Below are 25,939 nucleotides of genomic sequence, written 5' to 3' on the forward strand. Positions count from 1 at the left end.
TGCGGTACGCGGGCCTCTCACTGTTGTGGCCTCTCCCGTTGCGGAGCACAGGCTCCGGACGCACAGGCTCAGCGGCCACGGCTCATGGGCCCAGCCACTCTGCGGCATGTGGGATCCTCCCAGACTGGGGCACGAGCCTGTGTCCCCTGCATCGGCAGGCAGACTCTCAACCACTGCGCCACCAGGGAAGCTCCATTTTGTTCTATTTTAATCCCCTAAAGACCCACTGCAAGAAATTGGGGATATTTATGATTTGTGACTAATACCTAGTAATCATGATGAACAATGACTTTTGTCATTTAAGAGCTACTTGAGGAAGGAGAAAGACCTTCAATGATCAGTAGGGCATTTTTAAAATCTAATAAACTGCTATTACTGCTTGAGTTATAAAAATGTAATGGCTTGTTAGACATAAAACTTGCATGAAATTTATTTAAAGACAATTTTGGGGTTGGAATGGGAGAGTTACACATGTAATTATCCTGTTGATCAAGGTGAAAATGAATAACTTGCTTTTAGTGAAAAACATAAGGCATGCTTATTTTTTTTTAATAAATTTATTTATTTATTTATTTATGGTTGTGTTGGGTCTTCGTTGCTGCATGCAGGCTTTCTCTAGTTGTGGCGAGCAGGAGCTAGTCTTCGTTGCAGTGCATGGGCGTCTCATTGCAGTGGCTTCTCGTTGCAGAGCACAGGCTCTAGGCATGTGGGCTTCAGTAGATGTGGCAAGCGGGCTCAGTAGTTGTGGTTCCTGGGCTCTAGAGCGTAGGCTCAGTAGTTGTGGCACATGGGGTTAGTTGCCCTGCGGCATGTGGGATCTTCCCAGACCAAGGCTCAAGCCCATGTCCCCTGCATTGGCAAGCAGATTCCTAACCACTGCACCACCAGGGAAGTCGCTAGGGCGTGCTTATTTTATACTCTTTATATATACATTATGAGCCTTGGGAAGGTATTAGATATTGGTGGTGGCTGCAATTTCAGAGCAAGAATCCTGTGGCAATAAGTTTTCTTTTCATATCATTCAAATGGGTTGGGTTTTGGAGGGGAGGAGATGGGTGCAGAACTCTAGAGAGCACTGGGAATCAAATGACCGTTTCTTGTTGAGCTTAGACAGTAGCATATCCAGGCTCTGGTTGATTTAGGTAGTCAGAACTTCTTTCCAGGATCTTTGAGTCCAAATGTGAATAGCTACAGGACTTGGGGCAGCCCCCACAGCTGCTGGTTGGCACCTTAATTTTATCTAAAGGACAGAATTTGGCTGACCCATTAATTTGTTCCATTCACTTTTCTAATGTCATATCCACCATCCAAAAAAATTGAGATTGCTTAGCTACCCAAAAGTTGCTATTTTCTTCTTTATTATTTATTATAAATAACCATTACCTTTGTATTAGTTATCTATTGCTGCATAACAAATTACCACAAATTTAGTGCCTTAATACACATTTTTGGTCTCACAGTTTCTTTGGGTCAGGAATCTGGGCACAGATTAGCTGGGTCCTTTGCTTCAGGGTCTCTCATGAGTTTCAATCAAGGCATCATCCAGGGTTAAGGTTTTATCTAATAGCTTTATGGAGAAGAATCTGCTTCCAAGATCATATGGTGTTGACAGGATTTAGATCTCTGCAGCTTGTTGGACTGAAGGCCTCAGTCTCTTGCTGGCTGTTGGCCAGAGATCAACTTAAATCTTAGTTAACTGTTGTCCAGAGGCCACACTCAGTTCTTTGCCACGTGGGTCTCCCTAACATGGATACTTGGTTCAAAAAGTGTTCAAGGCAATAAGACAATATAGAGAGTCTACTGGTAAGACAAAAGTCACTACTGTGTAACTTAATCATGAGGGTGACAAACATTTACCGTCTTCTGTTTTTAAGATGCAAGTAACAGATCACATCCACACTAAATGGGAGGGGATTACACAAGGTGTAAATACAAGGAGGTATTGACAATTGTGGGCTATTTCAGAGTTCGTCTGCCACAATTTTATTAATATTAAAAGATACGTTCTTTTAGAAAATATAAGCGGTAAGGAATAAATTTTTTTTTAAATCCTGAAATCCCACTACCCGGAGACAAAACCACTAATATTTTGGTACATATTGTTCCAGTCTTTATTCTATTTTGTATGTTACTAAAATTAACAACACTGTGGCCATAACTTGATACACTCTTGGGTAATCTATCTCGTTGAATCCCTTAAGGACTCTTGCAAGCTATTAAATAATCTTCGATACCATTTTAAATGGCAACATAAATTTATGCTGATTCAACCATGGTTTATTTAACTGAAGGTTACAAACTTTTTATGTAAAGGGCAAGATAGTAAATATTTTAGGCTTTGGGGGCCATACAGCCTTTGGCATCTACCCAACTCTGCTGTTATAGCACCAAAACAGCCATCATAGATAATATGTCAATGAGTGTGGGTTTGGTTGTATTCCAGTAAAACTTTATTTATGGACACAGAAATTTGAATTTTATATCATTTTTGTGTGTTATAAAATATTATTTTGACTTATTTCAACATTTAAAATATCAAAACTACTCTTAGGTCCTAGGCTGGATGAAAAAAGGTCGAGGGTTGGATTAGACCTGTGGGTCATAGTTTGGTTTATCCTATTACTTCTAGATAGATATTCAAATAATTCCATATTTTTAGTACTATAATTATTAGTTAGGTTAACATCTTGTTAGCTAAATCTGTGAGCCTATTTATGATTACTTACTGAGGACAAATTCTGCTCCCCCCATACATGTTTATTTACTATCGAGGTATAGTTGGTTTATAATAGTTTCAGGTGTACAACATAGTGATTCAAAACTTTTATAATTGGATTATACTCCGTTTATGGTTTTTATAAAATATTGGCTATGTTCCCTGTGCTTATTATTTTATACATAGTAAATTTGTACCTCTTAATTCCCTACTCCTAGCTTGCCCCTCCCCCTTCTCTCTCCTCACTGGTAGTTTGTTCTCTGTATGTGCGACTCTATTTTTTATTGTTATATTCACTAATTTGTTTTTTAGATTCAACATGTGAGTGATAACATACAGTATTTGTCATTCTCTGACTTATTTCACTAAGCCTAATATCCTCCACGACCATCCACGTTGCTGCAAATGGCAAAATTTCATTCTTTTTATGGCTTAATAATATTTCATTGTACATATATATATATACACACACACCACATCTTCTTTATGGACACTTAGGTTGTTTCCATATCTTGGCTGTTGTAAATAATGCTGAGGTGAACACTGGGGTGCATGTATCTTTTAGAATTAGTGTTTTTATTTTCTTTGGATATATATCCAGGAGTGGAATTGCTAGATCATATGATAGTTCTATTCTTAGTTTTTTGAGGAACCTCCATACTGTTTTCCATCCTGGCTAAACCAATTTACATTCCCTCTAACAGTGTACTAGTGTTCCCTTTTCTCCACACCCTTGGCAACATTTGTTATTTGTGGTCTTTCTGATGATAACCATTGTGACAGGTGTGAGGTAATATCTCACTGTGGTTTTGATTTACATTTTTCTGATGATTAATTGAGCACCCTTTCATACGCCTGTTGGCCATCTATATGTCTTCTTTGGAAAAATGTCTGTTCAGGTCTTCTGCCCATTTTTTTTTTTTTTTCTTTTTGCGGTATGCGGGCCTCTCACTCTTGTGGCCTCTCCCGTTGCGGAGCACAGGCTCCGGATGCGCAGGCCCAGCGGCCATGGCTCACGGGCCCAGCCGCTCCGCGGCATATGGGATCCTCCCAGACCGGGGCACGAACCCGTATCCCCTGCATCGGCAGGCGGACTCTCAACCACTGCGCCACCAGGGAGGCCCTTCTGCCCATTTTTTAATCGGATTGTTTGTTTGTTTGATATTGAGTTGTATGACCTGTTTATGTATTTTGGATACTAGCCTCTTATCAGTCATATAATTTGCAAATATTTTTTCCCGTGCAGTAGGTTGTCTTTCTGTTTTGTCAATGGTCTCCTTTGCTATGAAAAAGCATTTAAGTTTAGTTCCCATTTGTTAATTTTTGCTTTTGTTTCCTTTGCCTTCAGAGACAGATCCAAAAATATAGTGCTATAATTTGTGCGAAAGAGTGTTCTGTGTATGTTTTCTTCTAGGAGTTTTATGGTTTCTGGTCTTACGTTTAGGTCTTTAATCATTTTTAGTTTATATTTGTATATGGTGTGAAAAAATGTTCTAATTTTATTCTTTTACATGTAGCTGTCCAGTTTTCCCAGCACCCCTTATTGAAGAGACTGTCTTTTCTCCGTTGTTGATTTTTGCCTCCTTTGTTGTAGATTAATTTACCTTAAGTGTGTGGGTTTATTTCTGGGCTCTCTATTTTGTTCCATTGGTCTGTGTATCTGCTTCATGCCAGTACCATACTGTTTTGATTACAGTGGCTTTGTGGTATAGTCTGAAGTCAGGGAGCGTGATACCTCCAGCTCTCTTCTTCTTTCTCAAGATTGTTGGGGCTATTTGGGGTCTTTCGTGCTTCCATACAAATTTTAAAATTATTTGTTGTAGTACTGTGAAAAATGCCGTTGGTATTTTCATAGGGATTGAATTGGATCTATAGATTGCCTTGGGTAGTATGGTCATTTTAACAACATTAAAGACATACTGGATACGTATCTCTTTACATTTGTTTGTGTCATCTTCAGTTTCTTTCTTTATTGTTTTATAGCTTTCCGAGTACAGGTCTTTTACCTTAGGTAGGTTTATTAGTAGATATTTTATTCTTTTTAATGCAATTATAAATGGAATTATTTCCGTAATTTCCCTTTCTGATAGTTTGTTGTTAGTGTATAGAAATGCAACAGATTTCTGTGTATTAATTTTGTATCCTGCAACTTTACCAAATTCATTGATGAGCTCTAATAGTTTTTTGGTGGCATTTTTAGGATTTTCTATGTATAGTACCATGTCATCTGCAAACAGGGACAGTTTTACCTCTTCCTTTCCAATTTGGATTCATTTTCTTCCTTCCTCTCTCTCTCTCTCTTTCTTTCTTTCTTTTTTTGTCTGATTGCTGTGGCTAGGACTTCCAATACTATGTTGAATAAAAGTTGCAAGAGTGGGCAGGCATTCTTGTTCCTGATCTTGGAAGAAATGCTTTCACCTTTTTGGTGTGAGTATGATATTAGCTGTGGGCTTATCATATATGGCTTTTATTATGTTGAGCTATGTTCCTTCTCTAACCACTTTCTGGAGAATTTTCGTTTAATTATAAATGGATGTTGAATTTTGGTAAAAGCTTTTTCTGCATCTATTAAGATGATCATATGTTTTTTTTCCCTCAATTTGTTAATGTGGTGTATCACATTGATTGATTTGCGGATATTGAACTATCCCTGAATCCGTGAGATAAATCCCACTTGAACCTGGTGCATGATCCTTTAAATATATTGTTGAATTTAGTTTGCTCATATTTTGTTGAGGACTTTTTTTTTTTTTTTTTTTTTTTTTTTGCGGTAGGCGGGCCTCTCACTGTTGTGGCCTCTCCCCTTGCAGAGCACAGGCTCCGGATGCGCAGGCTCAGCAGCCATGGCTCACGGGCCCAGCCGCTCTGCGGCATGTGGGATCTTCCCAGACCGGGGCACGAACCCGTCTCCCCTGCATCGGCAGGCGGACTCTCAACCACTGCGCCACCAGGGAAGCCCCTGTTGAGGATTTTTGCCTCTATGTTCATCAGGGATATTGGCCTGTAATTTTCTCTTTTTGTGATATCTGTCTGGTTTTGGTATCAGGGTGATACTGGCCTTGTAGAATGAGTTCATAAGCCTTCCTTTTTCTGCAATATTTTGGAATAGTTTGAGAAGGATGGGGTCAACTCTTCTCTAAATGTTTTGTAGAATTACCTATGAAGCTGTCTGGTCCTGGAGTTTTGTTTGTTGGGAGGTTTTTTTTTTTTATTACTATTTCAATTTCTTTATTGGTATTGGCCTGTTCATATTTTCTGTTTCTTTCTGGTTCAGTTTTAGGAGATTGTACATTTCTAGTAATTGATCCATTTCTTCTCGGTTGCCCATTTTGTTGCCATATATTTGTAGTAGTCTCTTATTCTTTGTATTTTTGTGCTATCATTTCTGACTTTTCTTTTTTCATTTCAGATTTTATTTGTGCCCCCTCTCTTTTTTTCTTGATAAGTCTGGCTAAAGACTTATTAATTTTGTTTATCTTTTCAAAGAAACAGCTCCTAGTTTCATTTTTTCTTTCTTTTTTTTGTCTTTATTTCATTTGTTTCTGCTCTGATCTTTATAATTTCTTTCCTTCTAATTTTTCATTTTGTTTGTTCTTCTTTTTATAGTTCCTTTAAATGTAAGGTTAGGTTGTTTATTTGAGGTTTTTCTTGTTTCCCGAGATAGGGTGGTATCACTATAAACTTCCCTTTTAGAACTGTCTTTCTACATCCCATAAATTTTGGATCATTGTATTTTTGTTTTCATTTGCCTCCATGGAAATTTTTAAATTTCTTCTTTGATTTCTTCAGTTATCCATTGGTTTAATATCATGTTGTTTGGCCTCCATGTGTTTGTGTGTCTTTTGCAATTTTTGTTTGTTTGTTTGCTTTTTTAATCTTATAGTTGATTTCTAGTCTGATAGTGTTGTGGTCACAAAAGATGCTTCATATGATTTCAATTTTCTTAAATATACTGAAGCCCATTTTGTGGCCTAGTGTGTGATCTATCCTGGAGAATGTTCCATGTGCACTTGAAAAGAATTGTATTCTGCTGCTTTTGGATGGAATGTTCTATGTATATCTATTAAGTACATCTGGTCTGATGTGTTATTTAAGGACAATTTTTCCATATTGATTTTCTGTCTAGGTGACCTGTTCATGGATATAATGAGTGGGGTGTTAAAGTCCCCTACCATTTTTATGTTATTGTCAATTTTTTCCTCTATATCTGTAGTATTTGCATTATGTATTTAGTTGCTTCTATGTTGGATGCATATGTATTTACAATTGTTATATCTTCTTGGATTGATCCCTTGATCGTTATGTAATGTCCTTCTTTGTCTCCTGTTACAGGCTTACAGTCTTTGTTTTAAAGTCTATTTCATCTGATATAAGTATTGCTACCCTGGCTTTCTTTTGATGTCCATTTGCATGGAATACCTTTTTCCATCCTTTCACTTTCACTCTTTGTGTCTAAATCTGAAGTGAGTCTCTTGTAGGCAATATATATATGGGTCTTGCTTTTGTATTCATTCAGCCACTCAATGTCTTTTGATTAGGACATTTAGCCCATTTATATTTAAAGTAATTATTGATAGGTATGTACCTTTTGTCTTTTGTTAATTGTTTTTATAGCTCTTTTTTGTTTCTTTCTTCTTTTGTTCTCTTCCCTTGTGATTTGATGATTATCTTTAGTGTTATGTTTGGATTCCTTTCTCTTTTTTGTGTGTCTATTATAGATTTTTGGTTTGTGGTTATCACGAGGTTCATATATAGCAATGTATATATACACTTGATTATTTTACGTTGCTGATCTCTTAATATTAAATGCATTTTACCAACCCTGCACTCTTACTCTCCTCCCCTCACGATTACTGTTTTTGACACCATATTTTACATCTTTCTGTTCTGTGTATCCTTTAACTGCTTATTGTGGATGTAGATGATTTTACTACTTTTGTCTTTTTACATTCCTACCAGCTTTGTATGTGGTTGATTTACTACGTTTATTGTATAATTGCCTTTACCCATGAGATTTTTCCTTTCATAACTTTCATGTTTCTGTTTGTGGCCTTTTCTTTTTTGCTTACGTAAGTCCCTGTAACATTTTTTGTAAAGCTGGTTTGGCGATAATGAACTCTTTTAGGTTTTGTTTGTCTGTAAAACTTTTATCCTCTCCATTAGATCTGAATGAGGCCTTTGCAGGGCAGAGTATTCTTGGATGTAGATTTTTCCCTTTCATCACTTTATATATATATAGTGCCCTTCTGACCTGCAGAGTTTCTACTGAAAAGTCAGCTGATAGCCTTTTGGGAGTTCCCTTTTACATAACTTGTTGCTTTTCTCTTGCTGCTTTTAATATTCTCTCTTTATCTTTAATTTTTGTCACTTTAATTACATTGTGTCTTGGTGTGGTCTTCTTTGGGTTGATCCTGTTTGAGACTCTCTGTGCTTCCTGGATTTGGATGTCTGTTTCCTTTCCCAGATTCAGCTATTATGTCTTCAAATGTGTTCTCTGACTCTTTCTCTCTCTCTGAGGCCCCTATAATATGAATGTTAGTATGCTTGATGTTATCCCAGCAATCTCTTAAACTGTCCTCATTTCTTTTTATTATTTTTTCTTGTTTCTTTTCAGCTTCAGTTATTTTCACTACTCTACCTGCTTACAGATTTGTTTTCTGTATCGTTTAGTCTCCTGTTGAGTCCTTCTAGTGTATTTTTTTATTTCAGTTATTGCATTCTTTATCTCTGTTTGGTTGTTCTCTTTGTTTTCTAACTCTTTGTTGAAAACTTCTAGCTTCTTGCTCTGTGCATCCATTCTTCTCCCAAATTCTTTGATCATCTTTGTGATCATTACCTTGAACTTTTGCGGGTAGATTTCCTATCTCCACTTCAATTCGTTCTTCTGGGGTTTTATCTTGTTTCTTAATTTGGAACAGTTTCCTCTGTTTCATTCTGCCTGAGTTGCTGTGTTTATTTCTTTGTATCTGGTAGGTTGGTTACATTTCCCAACCTTGGAGAATTGGCCTTTTGTAGGAGATGTTCTATGTGTTCTATCAGTACACTCCCCTTCAGTCACCAGAGCTATATCCTCTAGGGGTGCCTCTTACTTGGGCTGTGTGGGTCCTTCTGTTGTTGTTGGCTGACTACTGTGGGTGATCTCTAGGTGTGGCTGGCCCCTGGTCTGGTTGGTTGCCAGGCCTTGCCTATTGTGGTGGCTGCTGGCCATTGGTTAATAGGGCCAGGTCACAAGGTGGCTGGCTGTGGAACCCCAGAGGGCCCCAGGGCTAGGGCTGGCTCACTGGTAGGTGGAGTTGGGGTCTAAGAGATCCTGGGGCTGGTACCCTCCCTCAGTGGGTGAAGCCAGTTCCTGAGGCTGGAGCTAGCCCACTGGCAGGCAGAGCCATGTTCTCCAGTCTGGCTGCATGCCCCAGGGGTCCCAGAGCTGGTGTTGGACCACCGGTGGGTGTGACCAGTTCCTGACACGGTTGTAAGGATGGCAGTGTTCTAACGCTTGTGTTGGCCTGCTGGTAGAATTATGGGCCAAAAGTTATGCACATACAACTTTATACATATTGGTAAATTATCCTTTACAGAGGTGGTGTCAAGTTTATACTCCTACTTATGTATAAGGATGTGCTTATTTCACTCTGTCCTATCCAGTACTGGATATTGTCTTTTTAGGAATCTTTGCCAATTTTATAGGTAAAAAATGTCAGAGATTTCCCTTTTCACAAAAGTTTATATTGTATTTTAAATTAAAATTTAAAAAAATTATTTCAGATCTGTGATTTCTTTTTTTCTGACAGTAGATCTAGATGTCCTAAGATAACTTTCTCAGTTGAAATGACATGCAAGTGACTGAGAGCCACTTGACTATTAAGAATCAGTAATATTCTGCTTGTGCCTGTTATAGGAGATTATGTATTCATTTTTATACAGCAAGTTCTTATTAGTTATCTGTTTTATACACATTAGTGTGTATATGTCAATCCCAATCTCCCAATTCATCCCACCCCTCCCTCCCCCCTGCTTTCCCCCCTTGGTGTCCATACGTTTGTTCTCTACATCTGTGTCTCTATTTCTGCCTTGCAAACTGGTTCATTTGTACCGTCTTTCTAGATTCCACATATGTACGTTCGTATACAATATTTGTTTTTCTCTTTCTGACTTACTTCACTCTGTATGACAGTCTCTAGGTCCATGCACGTCTCTACAAATGAACCAGTTTTGTTCCTTTTTGTGGCTGAGTAATATTCCATTGTGTATATGTACCACATCTTTATCCATTTGTCCGTCGATGGGCATTTAGGTTACTTCCATGACTTGGCTATTGTAAATAGTGCTGCAGTGAACATTGGGGTGCATGTGTCTTTTTGTATTACAGTTTTCTCTGGGTGTATGCCCAGTAGTGGGATTACTGAGTCATATGGTAATTCTATTTTTAGTTTTCTAAGGAACCTCCATACTGTTCTCCATAGTGGCTGTATCAATTTACATTCCCACCAACAGTGCAAGAGGGTTCCCTTTTGTCCACACCCTCTCCAGCATTTGTTGTTTGTAGATTTTTTGATGATGCCCATTCGAACTGGTGTGAGGTGATACTTCACTGTAGTTTTGCTTTGCATTTCTCTAGTAATTAGTGATCTTGAGCAGTTTTTCATGTGCCTCTTGGCCATCTGTATGTCTTCTTTGGAGAAATGTCTATTTAGGTCTTCTGCCCAGTTTTGGATTGGGTTGTTTGTTTCTTTAATATTGAGCTGCATGAGCTGTTTATATATTTTGGAGATTAATCCTTTGTCCACTGATTCGTTTGCAAATGTTTTCTCCCATTCTGAGGGTTGTCTTTCATCTTGTTTGTAGCTTCCTTTGCTGTGCAAAAGCTTTTAAGTTTCATTAAGTCCCATTTGTTTTTGTTTTTATTTCCATTACTCTAGGCGGTGGGTCAGAAAAGATCTTGCTGTGAGTTATGTCAAAGAATGTTCTTCCTATGTTTTCCTCTAAGAGTTTTATAGTGTCCAGTCTTACATTTAGGTCTTTAATCCATTTTGAGTTTATTTTTGTGTATGGTGTTAGGAAGTGTTCTAATTTCATACTTTTAAATGTAGCTGTCCAGTTTTCCTAACACCACTTATTGAAGAGACTGTCTTTTCTCCATTGTATATCTTTGTCTCCTTTGTCATGGATTAGTTGACCATAGTTGCATGGGTTTATCTCTGGGCTTTCTATCCTGTTCTATTGGTGTCTTTTTGTTTTTGTGCCAGTACCATATTGTCTTGATTGCTGTACCTTTCTAGTATACTCTGAAGTCAGGAAGCCTGATTTCCCCAGCTCCGGTTTTTTCCCTCGTGATTGCTTTGGCTATTCAGGGTCTTTTGTTTCTCCATTCAGCTTTTAAGATTTTTTGTTCTAGTTCTGTAAAAAATGCCATTGGTAATTTGATAGGGATTGTATTGAATCTGTAGATTGCTTTGGGTAGTGTAGTCATTTTCACAATATTGATTCTTCCAATCCAAGAACATGGTATATCCATCTGTTTGTGTCATCTTTGATTTCTTTCATCAGTGTCTTATAGTCTTCTGAGTACAGGTGTTTTTTTTTTTTTTTTGCAGTACGTGGGCCTCTCACTGTTGTGGCCTCTCCTGTTGCGGAGCACAGACTCCAGACACGCAGGCTCAGCAGCCATGGCTCACGGGCCCAGCCGCTCCGCGGCATGTGGGACTTTCCCGGACCAGGGCACGAACCCGTGTCCCCTGCATTGGTAGGCAGACTCTCAACCACTGCGCCACCAGGGAAGCCCTGAGTACGGGTCTTTTACCTCCTTAGGTAGGTTTATTACTAGGTATTTTATTCTTTTTGTTGCAATGGTGAATGGGATTGTTTCCTTAATTTCTCGTTGTTAGTGTATAGGAATGCAAGTGATTTCTGTGCACTAATTTTGTGTCCTGCAACTTTACCAGTTTCATTGATTAGCTCTAGTAGTTTTCTGATGGCATCTTTAGGATTCTCTATATATAGTATCATGTCATCTGCAGACAGTGACAGTTGTACTTCTTCTTTTCCTTTGTATTCCTTTTATTTATTTATTTTTCTCTGATTGCTGTGGCTAGGACTTCCAAAACTATGTTGAATAATAGTGGTGAGAGTGGACATCCTTGTGTTGTTCCTGACCTTAGAGGAAATGCTTTCAATTTTTCAGCATTGAGTGTGCTGTTTGCCTAGGTTTGTCGTATATGGCCTTTATTATGTTGAGGTAGGTTCCCTCTATGCCCTGTTTCTGGAGAGTTTTTATCATAAATGGGTGTTGAATTTTGTCAAAAGCTTTTTCTGCATCAATTGAGACGATCATATGTTTTTTAATCTTCAATTTGTTAATATGGTGTATCACATTGATTGATTTGCATATATTGAAGAATCATTGCATCCCTGGGATAAATCCCAGTTGATTATGGTGTATGATGCTTTTAATGTGTCGTTGGATTCTGTTTGCTAGTATTTTGTTGAGGATTTTTTCATCTATGTTCATCAGTGATACTGGTCTGTAATTTCCTTTTTTTTGTAGTATCTTTGTCTGGTTTTGGTATCAGTGTGATGGTGGGCTCGTAGAATGAGTTTGGGAGTGTTCCTTCCTCTGCAATTTTTTGGAAGAGTTTGAGAAGGATGGGTGTTAGCTCCTCTCTAAATGTTTGATAGAATTCATCTGTGAAGCCATCTGGTCCTGGACTTTTGTTTGTTGGAAGATTTTCAATCACAGTTTCAATTTCATTACTTTTGATTGGTCTGTTCATATTTTCTGTTTCTTCCTGGTTCAGTCTTGGAAGGTTATACCTTTCTAAGAATTTGTCCATTTCTTCCAGGTTGTCCAATATATTGTCATAGAGTTGCTTGTAGTAGTCTCTTATGATGTTTTGTATTTCTGCAGTGTCCATTGTAACTTATCCTTTTTCATTTTTCATTTTATTGATTTCAGTACTCTCCGTCTTTTTCTTGGTGAGTCTGGCTAAAGGTTTATCAATTTTGTTTATCTTGTCAAAGAACCAACTTTTAATTTCACTTTTAATTTCACTGATATTTGCTCTTGTTTTCTTTGTTTCTATTTCATTTATTTCTGCTCTGATCTTTATGATTTCTTTCTTTCTGCTGACTTCGGGTTTTGTTTGTTCTTCTTTCTCTGGTTCCTTTAGATGTAAGGTTAGATTGTTTATTTGAGAGTTTTCTTGTTTCTTGCGGTAGGACTGTATTGCTATAAACTTCCCTCTTAGAATTGCATTTGCTGTATCCCATAGGTTTTGGATTGTCATATTTTCATTGTCATTTGTGTCTTGGTATTTTTTGATTTCCTCTTTGATTTCATCAGTGACATCTTGGCTATTTAGCCTCCATGTGTTTGTGTTTTATGTTTTTTTCCCTGTAATTGATTTCTAATCTCATAGCATTGTGGTTGGAAACGATGCTTGATATGATTTCAGTTTTCTTAAATATACCGAGGCTTGATTTGTGACGCAAGATGTGATCTGTCCTGGAGATGTCCCATGTGCACTTGAGAAGAAAGTGTATTCTGTTGTTTTTGGATGGAATGTCCTATAAATATCAATTAAATCTATCCGGTCTATTGTGTCATTTATAGCTTGTGTTTCCTTATTAATTTTTTGTCTGGATGATCTGTCCATTGGTGTAAGTGAGGTGTTAAAGTCCCCCACTATTACTGTGTTACTGTCTATTTCTCCTTTTATAGCTGTTAGCATTTGCCTTATGTATGGAGGTGCATATATATTTATAATTGTTATATCTTCTTCTTGGATTGATCCCTTGATCATTATATAGTGTCCTTCTGTGTCTTTTGTAGCATTCTTTAGTTTAAAGTCTGTTTTATCTGATATGAGTATTGCTACTCCAGCTTTCTTTGATTTCCATTTGCATGGAATATCTTTTTCCATCCCCTCACTTTCCGTCTGTATGTGTCCCTTGGTCTGAAATGGGTCTCTTGTAGACAGCATATATACGGGTTTTGTTTTTGTATCCATTCAGAAAGCCTGTGTCTTTTGGTTGGAGCATTTAATCCATTCACATTTAAGGTAGTTATCAATATGTATGTTTCTATTACCATTTTCTTAATTTTTATGGGTTTGTTTTGGTAGATCCTTTTCTTCTCTTGTGTTTCCTACTTAGAGAAGTTCCTTTAGCCTTTGTTGTAGAGCTGGTTTGATGGTGCTGAATTCTCTTAGCTTTTGCTTCTCTGTAAAGCTTTTGATTTTTCCATCCAATCTGAATGAGATCCTTGCCAGGTAGAATAATCTTGATTGTAGATTTTTCCCTTTCATCACTTTAAATATATCATGCCAGTGCCTTCTGGCTTGTAGAGTTTCTGCTGAGAAATCAGCTGTTAACCTTATGGGAGTTCCCTTGTATGTTATTTGTCATTTTTCCCTTATTGCTTTTAATAATTCTTCTTTTTCTTTAAGTTTTGTCAATTTAATTACTATGTGTCTTGGTGTGTTTCTCCTTGGGTTTATCCTACCTGGGACTCTCTGCACTTCATAGACTTGGGTGTCTATTTCTTTTCCCATGTTAGGGACGTTTTTGACTGTAATCTCCTCAAATATTTTCTTGGGTGCTTTATCTCTCTCTTCTCGTTCTGAGACCCCTATAATGGGAATGTTGTTGCATTTAATGTTGTCCCAGAGGTCTCTTAGGCTGTCTTTACTTGTTTTCATTCTTTTTTCTTTGTTCTGTGCGGTGAGTTCCACCATTTGTCTTTTAGGTCACTTATCGATTCTTCTGCCTCTGTTTTTCTGCTATTGATTTCTTCTAGTGTATTTTTCATTTCAGTTATTGTATTGTTCATCTCTGCTTGTTTGTTCTTTAATTCTTCTAGGTGTTTGTTCTTTAATTCTTCTAGGTTTTTATTAACCATTTCTTGCATCTTCTCGATCTTTGCTTCCATTCTTTTTCCAAGGTCCTGGATCATCTTTGCTATCAGTATTCTGAATTCCTTTTCTGGAAGGTTGCATATCTCAACTTCATTTAATTGTTTTTCTGGGGTTTTCTTTTGTTTCTTCATCTGATACATAGTCCTCTGCATTTTCATTTTGTCTTTCTGTGAATGTGGTTTTCGTTCCACAGGCTGCAAGATTGTAGTTCTTCTTGCTTCTGCTGTCTGCTCTCTGGTGGATGAGGCTATCTAAGAGGCTTGTGCAAGCTTCCTCATGGGAGGGACTACTGGTGGGTAGAGCTAGGTGTTGCTCTGGTGGGCAGTGCTCAGTAAAACTTTAATCTGCTTGTCTGCTGACGGGTGGGTCTGAGTTCCCTCCCTGTTGGTTGTTTGGCCTTAGGTGACCCAGCACTGGAGGCTACAGGTTCTTTGGCGGGGCTAATGGCGGACTCTGGGAGGTCTCATGCCAAGGAGTACTTCCCAGAACTTTTGCTGCCAGCGTCCTTGTCCTGGCAGTAAGCCACAGCCATCCACCCCTCTGCAGGAGACTCTCCAACATCAGCAGGTACGTCTGGTTCAGTCTCCTACGGGTCACTGCTCCTTCCCTCTGTGTCCTGATGCGCACAGTACTTTGTGTGTGCCCTCCAAGAGTGATGTCTCTGTTTCCCCCAGTCCTGTCAAAGTCCTGCAATCAAATCCCACTAGCCTTCAAAGTCTGATTCTCTGGGAATTCCTCCTCCTGTTGCTGGACCCCCAGTTTGGGAAGCCTGACCTGGGGCTCAGGACCTTCACTCCAGTGAATGGACTTCTATGGTATAATTTTTCTCCAGTTTGTGAGTCACCCACCAGCAGTTATGGGATTTGATTTTATTGTGATTGCTCCCCTCCTCCCGTCTCATTATGGCTTCTCCTTTGTCTTTGGATATGAGATATCTTTTTTGGTGAGTCCCAGTGTCTTCCTGTCAATGGTTGTCCAGCAATTAGTTTTGATTCTGGTGCTCTCGCAAGAGGGAGTGAGCGCATGTCCTTCTACTCTGCCATCTTGAACGAACCTCCTACAGGAGGTTATTGATTAGAAGACTGACTGGTAAAATCTCTGCCTGTTTGAGCCGTTGGCACTGTATCACCAAAGGAAAAAAAATAAGTTGGCAACATAGACATTTTGTAGTATTTAAGATAAAGTGTTAATTATACACAAGAAGGAAATATGCTAATAGCTTTGGGCCATTTTGGGGAATGGACAAAATGCAAATTTAAAAAATTTAAATCTTTATCCATATCTATATTTATGTCTACTATATCTTCCAGGGCTTGATTCTGTTTTCTTCTTAAAGCTCAAATATGTTTATGTCACTCCTTTTATTAAATTTTTTTTTAGAAGATGTTGGGTGTAGGAGTTTATTAATTAATTTATTTATTTTTGCTGTGTTCGGTCTTCATTTCTGTGTGAGGGCTTTCTCTAGTTGTGGCAAGCGGGGACCATGCTTCATCGTGGTGCATGGGCCTCTCACTATCGCGGCCTCTCATTGCAGAGCACAGGCTCCAGACGCGCAGGCTCAGTAGTTGTGGCTCACAGGCCTAGTTGCTCTGCGGCATGTGGGATCCTCCCAGACCAGGGCTCGAACCCATGTCCCCTGCTTTAGCAGGCAGATTCTCAACCACTGCGCCACCAGGGAAGCCCTATTAAATTTTTTTATTCCTTTCTTGCTATCTGAAATCTAGACTTTTTAGCATGATATTCAGGATTAAATAAGGACCATCTTTATCTTTTGAATTTCATAAATGTTGCTTTTCCATAAGAAGTAATAATGAAAATAATATCAAGTAATGTTTATGAATCCTTAAAAGGTAAATGAGATACTGGGGTAAGTGCTTTGAGATAGATATTATTTTTACTATTTTAAAGATGGGAAAATAGGTTTAGAGACTGTAGGTGGCTTTCCCAAGATCAAATGATAAGTAGAGTTCACGTTTCTCCCCCTCCTGACCTCACTACCCTAAATAATTAAATTTTTTATTCTTTGCTAATGTAAGGTTCTCAGTTGACTGCCCTATCTAGCAGAGTCCACCAGGGTCTCAGAGAAAAGGTGTTTTATCCCCTCTGCCTTGGAGGAGGTTTAAGAGTTCCATTTGTTTCAGTAAATTATTTCAGATAACAGTGATGGAGATGAACAGTGGAACAATATGCTAATTTCCCTCTTCTGGACACTTGGCACATATTAGAATGCCCAAGATGGGAAATACGGCTCCCACAGAATATTCCACTGGATAATAAAATTCCTGAGTGGTTTGCTTTGAGTTGATGATCTAAGGCCATGTGTATATTTTATCTTTATACTACATGACAAAATGCAGCAATAATAATTCAGGGCATAAGGGACAGTAATAGATTTTCAACTATTATTACTTTTAATGAAATGAGAGTCTTATTGGAATATGATGGGGAATTAATGATTTAAGCAATAAGCCAAAAATTATTCCACCCTGTCCAAAACAGATTGAAGAAACATCTCCCTTCTCAATAATTTTCCTCCCTGTGGCTTAGAGGAAATGAATGAAACCTGAAGAAATGCCTAAATTTATTAGGGAGAATAACATGGCTATACAAAGTGCTGGGATTCTTCTGTCCCTGCTGTTGTATATGATGTAGCTATGAGCTCTGTTGAAGGTGCCAATGCTGCATAGTGTACAGTGTTGCCACTGGTAATGCTTGGCATCTAAAGAACCTTTTAAGCTTATAATAGAAGGCCCTAACGTAAACAGCCCTAGAGCATTGCTGGTTCCTGACTCCCCTTTCCATCACACAGAGGCATTCCTTTAAAAGGAATTGCTCTGGGACTTCCCTGGTGATGCAGTGGTTAAGAATCTGCCTGCCAAAACAGGGGACATGGGTTTGAGCCCTAGTCCAGGAAGATCCCACATGCCACAGAGCAACTAATCCTGTGCGCCACAACTACTGAGTCTGCACTCTAGAGCCTGTGAGCCAAAACTACTAGGGCCTGTGTGCCTGGAGCCCATGCTCCGCAATAAGAGAAGCCACCTCAATGAGAAGCCCTGTGCTGCAATGAATAGTAGCCCCTACTTACCGCAGCTAGAGAAAGCCCACATGCAGCAACGAAGACCCAGCACAGCCAAATTAATAAATTAATTAATAGATTTTTTTTTAAAAATGGAATTGCTCAAGGGACTTAATCACTTTCAATCATTTTCTCACACTGGATTCTACCCAGGATGTCCATCAAGAGGCTCACATGTGAACATTGTTTGAAATTCTACTTACGAGGAAAACGTGGTAAAGGAACAATGATAGTGTTTAAGTTTTTTCACCAACTGACATATGCAAAAGTGTATGATTAATTCATCATCCTTTGTCACAAAATATACAGAAGCAAAAAATGCATCCCACATTTTTCCCTGCCCCCCTTTTTTCCTTCTGTTTATTGAGAGAAAAGTGCCGTGTGAGGTTGGTGACTTAGCTCGCTCCATAGTTAAAGCTACTGGCAACCTGTAAAAAGAAAGCCCCAGTGGGGCTTGCATATAGGAGAGCCAGGGGGTATGGGAAATGGAGCCACTGCTCTTCAAGAGTGCACACAATATCCCACATGCTCTGAGCCCCAGTACAGAGGCAGTAATTGGAAAGGATCCTGGATCAGAACCACTTGCTAATCTTAGCCTCCTGGAGAGGCAGGAGGCAGCTGAGATTTTCCCTGGAAACATAGATACTGGTGGCAGCCATTTTTGGAGCTTGTTTTACCATGAGGACACTGGTGCTGATAAGCACCATTTTAGAATCCTCCCTCTAACCTGTTAGCACTGAGGGCTTACTCGTCTGCCAGTGAACGGACACCAGCCCTGGGCCCTCCCTGACCCAGAGCTCCTCCCACCAGTAAGCTGGCATCAGCCCCAGGCTCCCACAGCCCCCGACAACCAGCTGCTCCAGGACCTAGCCCTGCACACCAGCTGGGCAACACCAGCCCCATGTCCCCCTGGGCCATGCTAGGACAAGGCTCTACCCACCAGTGAGCTGGCAGCAGCCCCAGGCCCACAGTAGTCAGCCCTATAACATAAGGGCCCATGCAGCCCACATAGGGAGCACACCTAGAGCATATTGCTCTGGTGACCAGAGGGGAGTATGCATCTGGGCCCCACAAGATGTATCCTATATAAGGCTACTTCTCCAAGATTAGGAAATGTAACTGACCTACATAATACATAAAAATAAACACAGAATTATGCAAAATGAGTAGACAGAGGAATATATTCCAAATGAAGGAACAAAACAAAACCCCAGAAGAAGAACTAAGCAAAGTGGCGATAAAGAATCTATCCAATAGGGACTTCCCTGGTAGTCCAGTGGTTGAGACTTCGCCTTCCAATGCAGGGGGTGCAGATTCAATCCCTGGTCGGGGAGCTGGGATCCCACATGACTTGTCGCCAAAAACCAAAACATAAAACAGAGCAGTATTGTAACAAATTCAGTAAAGACTTTTAAAATGGTCCACATCAAAAAAAAAAATTTTTAAAAAAAGAAGTCATCGGGCTTCCCTGGTGGCGCAGTGGTTAGGAGTCCGCCTGCCGATGCAGGGGACACGGGTTCGTGCCCCGGTCTGGGAGGATCCCACATGCTGCGGGGCGGCTAGGCCCTTGAGCCATGGCCGCTGGTCCTGGGCGTCCGGAGCCTGTGCTCCGCAATGGGAGAGTCCACAACAGTGACAGGCCCTCGTACTGCAAAAAAAAAAAAAAAAAGAAGTCATCTACCCAATAAAGATTTCAAGATAATGATCATAAAGATGCTCAATGAACTTGGGAGAAGAATGCACAATCATAGAAGTTTAACAAAGAGTTGGAAAATATAATGAAGAACCAAACAGAGCTGTATATATAGTAACTGATATAAAAAAATACACTAGAAGGAGTCAACAGTAGCTTAGATGATAAAAAGCAACAGATTAGTGAACTGGAAGACAGAGTACTGGATATTACTGAAGCTGAATAGAAATAATAAAAAAGAATTTTAAAAAATGAGGATAGTTTAAGAGACTTCTGGAACAACATCAAGCATGCTAACATTTGCATTGTAGGAGCCCAGAAGGAGAAGAGAGAGTGAAAGGGTCAGGGAACTTATTTGAAGAAATAATAGCTGAAAACTTCCCTAACCTGGTAAAGGAAACAGACATCCAAGTCCAGGAAGCACAGAATGTCCCAAAAGGGATCAACTGCAAGAGGTCCACACCAAAATGCATTATAATTAAAAATGGCAAATATTAAAGGTACAGAGAGAAAAAAAAGATACAGAAAGAATCTTAGAAGCAACAATGGCAAAGCAACTGAATATGTTCAAGGGAGCTCCCATAAGACTAGCAGCAGTCTTTTCAGGAGAAACTTTGCAAGCCAGAAGGGAGTGGCATCATATATTCAAAGTGACGAAAAAATCTATGACCAAGAATATTTTACCTGGCAATCAGATTTGAAGGAGGAAAGAGTTTTACAGACAAGCAAAAGCTAAAATAGTTCAGCACCACTAGGCTGGCCTTATAAGAAATATTAAAGGGAATTCTCTTATTGCAAAATAAAAGACCGCAACCAGAAATACGAAAATTCTGAAAGGAAAAATCTCGTTAGTAAAGGTAAATGTAAAGGTAGTAGACCAACCACTTATAAATTTAATAGAAAGATTAAAAGACAAAAGTAGTAAAATCAACTTGAGTTGACCCTTGAACAACTTGGGGTTAGGGGTGCAGATGCTTTGCATAGTTGAAAATACATATATAACTTATAGTCAGCCCTCATATACAAGCTTCCATATTCACAGTTCCTCCATATCCAAGGTCCACATCTGTGGATCCAACCAACTGATAGTGTAGTACTGTAGTATTTACTATTCAAAAAGATCCACATAGCATTGTACCTGCAGAGTTCAAACCTGTTTTGTCCCAGGGTCAACTATATTCACAATATGTAGTTAAGGGATACACACAACAAAAATACATAAAACATGATTTAAAAAACACTAAGCATAGTGGGGGAGTAAAAATGCAGGGCTGTTAAAATGTGTTCCAACTTAAGAGATCATCAACTTGAAATAACTATGTGGATATATATATATATATATATATATATATATATATATATATATATATATATATATATATATATATATATATATTTATTTATTTATTTATTTATTTCTTTCTTTCTTTCTTTCTTTCTTTCTTTCTTTCTTTCTTTATTTATTTATTTATTTATTTATTTATTTATTTATTTATATATGTATATAGTTATATATAAACCTCATCGTCACCACAAACTAAAAATCTATAATAGATACACACACAGACAAAAGAGAAAGGAATCCAAACACAACACTAAAAATAGTCCTCAAAAATTAAGGGAAGAAGGCAAAAGAAGAAAGAACAGAAAAGAACTACAAAAACAATCTGAAAACAACAAAATGGCAATAAGTACATACCTATCAATAATTACTTTAAATGTAAATGGACTAGATGCTCCTGTCAAAAGACAGAGTGACTGAATCGATAAGACATGACACGCGTATACTGCCTACATATATCGGAAGAGACTGAAGAGACTTCAGATCTAAGGACTCATACACAGACTGAAAGTGAGGGAATGGAAAAAGGTCTTCCATGCAAATGGAAATGAAAAGAAACCTGGAGTAGCAATATTTATATCAGACGAAAATAGACATTAAAACAAAGACTGTAAAAAGAGGCAAAGAAGGACATTACATAATGATAAAAAGGGATTGAATCAACAAGAAGATATAACAATTGTAAATCTATATGAACCCAACATAGGAGCACCTAAATATACAAAGAAGATATTAACAAACATAAAGGGAAAAATTGACTGTAACACAATCATAGTAGGGGACTATTACATCCCACTTACATCAATAGGTCATCCAGACAGAAAATCAATAAGGAAACACTGGCCTTAAATGACACATTATATCTGATGGACTTAATAGATGTATATAGAATATTCTGCCCCAAAGCAACAGAATACACATTCTTTTCAAGTGCACATGGAACATTCTCCAGGATCACATGCTAGGCCACAAAACAAGTCTCAGTAAATTTAAGGGGATTGAAATATCAAGTACCTCTTTTGACTGCAATGATATGAGATGACATCAACTACAAAAAAAAAAGAAATGAAAAACCTGCAAAAAACACAGACACATGAAGGCTAAACAATATGCTACTAAAAACCCAATGGGTCACTAAAGAAATCAAAGAGGAATTTAAAAATATTCCATGGAGACAAAAACAAAAACAATGATCCAGAATTTATGTGACAAAGCACATAAAGCACTTCTCTAAATGAGTTTATAGTGATACCAGCCTGTCTCAGGAAACAAGAAAAATCTCAAATAAAAAAATAAGAACCTTACACTTAAAGGAACTAGAAAAGGAAGAACAAACAAAGCCAAAATTAGAAGGAAAGAAACCATAATATCTGTGATGAAGCAAATGAAATAGAGACTGAAAAAATAATAGAAAAGATCAATGAAACTAAGGGCTGATTCTTTGAAAACATAAACAAAATCAATAAGTCTTTTGCCAGACTCATCAAGAAAAAGAACAGAGAGGGCCCAAATCAATAAAATCAGAAATTAAAGAGAAGTCCCAACAGACATCACAGAAATACTAAGAATAGTAAGAGGTTACTATGAACAGTTATACACCAATAAAATCAACAACCTAAAAGAAATGGATAAATTCCTAGAAACGTACAATCTACAAAGAGTGAACCAGGAAGAAATGGAAACCAATCACTACTGATGAAATTGAATCAGTAATTTAAAAAACTCCCAACAAACAAAAGCCCAGGACAAAAGGCCTTCACAGGTGAATTCTACCAGCATTTGAAGAAGAGTTTACACCTATCTTTTCCAAATTATTAAAAAAAAAATTGAAGAGTATGAAATGCTTCTGAACTCATGATACAAGGTCAGCATCACTCTGATACAAAAACCAGACACCACAAAAAAGTACAGGCCAATGTTCCTTATGAACATCAATGCAAAAATCCTCAACAAAATATTACCAAACTGAGGGCTTCCCTGGTGGCGCAGTGGTTGAGAGTCCGCCTGCCGACGCAGGGGACGCGGGTTCACGCCCCGGTCCGGGAAGATCCCACATGCCGCGGAGCGGCTGGGCCTGTGAGCCATGGCCGCTGAGCCTGTGCGTCCAGAGCCTGTGCTCCGCAACAGGAGAGGCCACAACAGTGAGAGGCCCGTGTACCGCAAAAAAAAAAAAAAAAAAAAAATTACCAAACTGAATTCAACAGTGTATTAAAAGGATCGCGCACCATGATCAAGTGGGATTTATCCCAGGGATACAAGAATGGTTCAGTATCTGCAAATCAATCAGTGTGATACACCACTTTAACAAATTGAAGGCTAATAATCATATGATCATCTTAATAGATGCAGCAAAAGCTTTTGACAAAATTCAACATTGATTTAGTATAAAAATGTTCAACAAAGTGGTTACAGAAGGAACATATCTCAACGTAATAAAGACCACATAAAGGACAAACCTAAAGCCAACATTATACTGAATGGTGAAAAGCTGAAAGCATTTTCTCTAAGATCAGGAACAAGGCAAGAATGCCCACTCCTGCCACTTTTATTTAACATAATATTGGCCTATAGTCTTAGTCACAGTCCTAGCCACAGCAATCAGACAAGAAAAAGAAATAAAAGGAATCAAAATTGGAAAGAAAGAAGTAAAACTGTCACTGTTTTGCAAATGTTTGCAGATGTCATAATACTATACGTAGAAAATCCTAAAGATACCAGCAAAAAACTGTTACAGCTAGTAAATGAATTCAGTAAATTAGCAGGATACAAAATTAATATATCAAAATCTGTTGTGTTTCTATACTAACAACAAAGTATCAGAGAAGTTAAAACAATCACACTTATAATCACATCCAAAATAATAAAATATTTAGGAATAAATCAAACTAAGAAATAAAAGACCTGTATGCAGAAAACTATAAGACATTGATTAAAGAAACTGAAGACAATGCAAATAAATTGAAAGACATCTTGTGTTCATGGATTGCAAGAACAGATATTGTTAAAATGAGCATACTGCCCAAGGCAATTTACATATTCCATGCAATCCCAATCAAAATACCAATGGCGTTTTTGACAGAACTGGAACAAATAATTCTAAAATTTGTACGGAAACACAAAAGACCCCAAATAGCCAAAACAGTCTTAAGAAGAAGAAAATGATGGATCATGTTCCCTGATTTCAAACTATTACAAAGCTTCAATAATCAAAACAGTATTGTTATGGAACAAAAATAGACACAGATATCAATGGAACAGAATACACAGCCCAGAAATGAACCCACACTTATATAGTCAATTAGTTTACAACAAAGGAGAAAAGAATATACAATGGTGAAAAGACAGCCTCTTCAATAAATGATGTTGGGAAAACTGGACAGCTCCATGTAAAAGAATGAAATTTGAACATTTTCCACACCATATAGAAAAATAAACTAAAAATGGGTTAAAGACCTAACTGTAAGACTGGAAACCATAAAACTTCTAGAAGAAAACGTTAGCAGAACACTCTTTGGCATACATCGTAGCAATATTTTTTTGGATCTGTCTCCCAAGACAAGGAAACAAAAGCAAAAATAAACAATTGAGAGCTAATTAAACTTAAAAGCTTTTGCACAACAAAGGAAAATATTGACAAAGCAAAAAGACAATCTACCGAATGGGAGAAAAAATTTGCAAATCATGTGACCGACAAGGAGTTAATATCCAAAATATATAAACAGATCATACAACTCAACATCAAAAAATCAAACATTCTGATTAAAAAATGGGCAAAAGACCTGAATAGACATCTTTCCAAAGAGGAAATGCAGATGGCTAATGGGCACATGAAAAAATGCTCGACATAAATCACATCACTAATTATTGGAGAAATGCAAATCAAAACCACAATGAGATATCACCTCACACCTGTCAGAATGACTGTCATCAAAAAGAACACAAATAAATGTTGGTGAAGATGCAGAGAAAAGGGAACACTTGCTCATTGTTGGTGGGAATGTAAATTGGTGCAGCCACTGTGGAAACAGTATGGAGATTCCTCAAAACACTAAAAACAGAACTACCATATGACCCAGCAATTCCACTCCTGGGTATATATCTGAAGAAAATGAAAATGCTAATTCAAAAAGACACATGCACCCCAACATTCATAGCAGCATTATTTACAATAGCCAAGATATGGAAAGAATGTAATTGCCCATCAATGGATGAATGGATAAAGAAGATGTGATATATATATATATATATATATATATATTCCATACAGTGGAATATTACTCAGACATAAAAAAGAATGAAAATTTGCCATTTGCAACAACATGGTTGGGCCCAGAGTATATTATGCTAATGGCATTAACTCAGAGAGAGAAGACAAATACTGTATGATTTCACTTCTATATGAAATCTAAAAAAACACAAATGAACAAACATAGCAAAACAGAAACAAACTCATAGAGAACAAACGTGGTTTCCAGAGGGGAGGGAATGGGGGGTTGAGTGAAATAGGTGAGGAAGATTTAGAGGTACAAACTTCCAGTTATTAAATAAATGTCATGGGGATATAATGTACAGTGTAGGGCATATAGTTAATAATATTATAATACCTTTGTATGGTGACAGATGGTAACTAGAGTTTTCATGGTTATCATTTTTGTAATATATAAAAATATCAAATCACTCTTTTATACCTAAAACTAATATAATATTGTAAGTCTATTACATTTCAATTAAAAATAGATTGAGAGCTTCCCTGGTGGCGCAGTGGTTGAGAGTCCGCCTGCCAATGCAGGGGACACAGGTTCACGCCCCAGTCCAGGAAGATCCCACATGCCGCGGAGCGGCTAGGCCCGTGAGCCATGGCCGCTGAGCCTGTGCGTCTGGAGCCTGTGCTCCGCAACGGGAGAGGCCACAACAGTGAGAGACCCACGTACCACAAAAAAAATAAAAAATAAAAGATTTAAAAATAAAACAACACATTAGGGCCACTAATTTACTTCATTCAAATCAGGCCTGAAGGAAAATGAGTGAGACACAGAGACTTGATCTACTAACAAAGGAATGAAGGAATTTTCTATGGCATTATGGACACCAGGTTGAATACAGTTGCCCACGACAACTAGTTATTATGTTTGAAATTAACGGTTACATTCCAAAGGAGATAACATCAGAGTTTTGAAGTTTTGATATCTTAAGGGAACAT

This window comes from Mesoplodon bidens, assembly GCF_964165515.1.
Source record: "Mesoplodon bidens genome assembly, chromosome: 14".
Taxonomy (NCBI): domain Eukaryota; kingdom Metazoa; phylum Chordata; class Mammalia; order Artiodactyla; family Ziphiidae; genus Mesoplodon; species Mesoplodon bidens.